Source organism: Pleurodeles waltl, unplaced genomic scaffold (assembly GCF_031143425.1).
Source record: "Pleurodeles waltl isolate 20211129_DDA unplaced genomic scaffold, aPleWal1.hap1.20221129 scaffold_39, whole genome shotgun sequence".
In the NCBI taxonomy this organism is placed as follows: domain Eukaryota; kingdom Metazoa; phylum Chordata; class Amphibia; order Caudata; family Salamandridae; genus Pleurodeles; species Pleurodeles waltl.
In genome coordinates, this window is record NW_027150097.1 from 2,252,501 (window position 1) to 2,255,000 (window position 2,500).

The window sequence follows — 2,500 nt, forward strand, 5'->3', positions numbered from 1 at the left end:
AATGAGCTCGACTTCTGTCAAACGAGATCGTGCTGTGAAAAAAAGAGAACAAGTAGTCCACAAACCAGATGGAAAACAGCGAGCCTCCTAAGTTTTCAGTACTTGGTCGCTGCGCTCAAGGAGGGCTAACCACCGGAAAAGGCATGACGTATGCATGCCTTCCACTAACGAAAGCAAGCAGATTTTAACAGGGAAGCCCACGAACCAATGAAAGACACCAACGTGAAATGGACAGGGCTCCTAGCCCTTTTCTAACTACAACAGCGTCTCGCAAGAAATACGCATGCGCAAGCGCATTCTAGCGCAGGCTTGACTCTAAAAAATCTCCTATGATAGTTGGAGGAAGATATCCCTTTATGCACATCAGCTCTCCTGAACATAAGGCAGATACCCTTGCACTCAAGGCAGCCCGAAGTGCACCTTTGCATAGACAAAGAGCAGAACTGCACCATTTCTGTGAAGATATGTCTCAGTTCTGCTCTCTTCGAGTGACGCACAAAGGAACTTTGCTGGCTGTGCTGCACTGCGTCCCTTCTTTCTAAATATTCCAATTAGTGATCAGTTTAACAAAAAAGTAGCAAATCTGCACCCATAGATGTACTCCTTGAAAGGATACAAATTTACTACCTTTTTAAAATACACATTTACTGGCAATAGTAGCCTTGGAAAGCTATGCCAGATTCAGGTTTGAAGCTATGCCCCATTTCTTTCTCAGACTCACACAATCCTCTCTCCTGCTGATTCCATTGTAACTCAGGTATGCTCTGCTCCTTCATATAGTCCCCAGCACGGCCCCCTGACAAGCACCTGGCTCGATAGCTCAGGGGTTAGAGCACTGGTCTTGTAAACCAAGGGTCGTGAGTTCAAATCTCACTGGGGCCTCACAAGCATTTTGGATTTAACAACACTTTTTAGTTCATTGGGGAGCCTCACTACAAATATTCTTTTCAAGATAGAAAAACAAAGGCAACACAGGGCAAAGCACGCAAGAACGGGGGGCATTACACACAGTGTCAGTGGAATGACAAACACAAGACTCCTACAGGGTCGTACAATTGACTTGTGTGAGTATGGGGGATGTTTAGAGTGTGACATCCCAAAATATCATTCTTGACTTGGTCGTTGGCTTTGGTGCCCCTTCAGCCACGTCCTTTCCAATGCACATGTCATTTTTTTAATATCATCCTGATTTCACTGTGAGATTTTAACTTGTTCTTTTTTTCGGGTCCAGAATGTAAGTGTATATTTAGGCCCATGTTTAAACCGATTTTGCATTGGGTTGCATCACTTTTTCAACGCAGCATTAACACAATTCGTTTTTTGGTATTTACAAAGCCATGCACATGTTAAGAAAAGGTAACAGCACACAGCACCTTGCTCTGCCATGCTTTACTTTGCGTCAGGTAGGTGTTCCACGGGTGGTACATGTTTTTCTCATACATCCACACATGGATTTTGATGTAAACCCATATTTACAAAAACATACAGTCATGGTTTTGTGCCACAATGTTGCGCCTACCCGAGGCTGGTGTAAGGCGAACAGATGTCTTTATTTCTCCATGTCACTGCCTCTTTGCATGTGGTGTGCTACAATTTGCAGATACAAAGAGTAAACAAGCACTTGCAATACAACATGTCTGGCATTTCTCAGAGATAGAGCTTTTAGCAGTTGTAAATTCCCAACCAGACTTTTCTTGACTCATTAAATGTAAATAATGAGCGCGATCGTGCTGCTACAGTTCACTCATATTGAAACCTATCGGCAAAAGTGCAATTATCTATGTAACCGGCAAAAGTTCAATTAATTATGTAACAGGGTTGATGTCATGCAATGAGCTCGACTTCTGTCAAACGAGATTGTGCTGTGAAAAAAAAGAGAAAAAGTAGTCCACAAACCAGATGGAAAACAGCGAGCCTCCTTTCTTTTCAGTACTTGGTCGCTGCGCTCAAGGAGGGCTAACCACCGGAAAAGGCATGACATATGCATGCCTTCCACTAACGAAAACAAGCAGATTTTAACAGGGAAGCCCACGAACCAATGAAAGACACCAACGTGAAATGGACGGGGCTCCTAGCCCTTTTCTAACTACAACAGCGTCTCGCAAGCAATACTCATGCACAAGCGCATTCTAGCGCAGGCTTGACTCTAAAAAATCTCCTATGATAGTTGGAGGAAGATATCCCTTTATGCACATCAGCTCTCCTGAACATAAGGCAGACACCCTTGCACTCAAGGCAGCCCGAAGTGCACCTTTGCATAGACAAAGAGCAGAACTGCACCATTTCTGTGAAGATATGTCTCAGTTCTGCTCTCTTCGAGTGACGCACAAAGGAACTTTGCTGGCTGTGCTGCACTGCGTCCCTTCTTTCTAAATATTCCAATTAGTGATCAGTTTAACAAAAAAGTAGCAAATCTGCACCCATAGATGTACTCCTTGAAAGGATACAAATTTACTACCTTTTTAAAATACACATTTACTGGCAATAGTAGCCTTGGAAA

At 43.4% G+C, this 2,500-nt stretch overlaps 1 non-coding gene across 1 annotated transcript; it reads left to right on the plus strand.

The window, feature by feature from the left end:
- The first annotated feature begins 809 nt into the window (after positions 1-809).
- On the plus strand, positions 810-882 carry TRNAT-UGU (transfer RNA threonine (anticodon UGU)). The gene has a single exon. It is a non-coding gene; the product is annotated as a tRNA-Thr (tRNA).
- Positions 883-2,500: the final 1,618 nt, after the last annotated feature.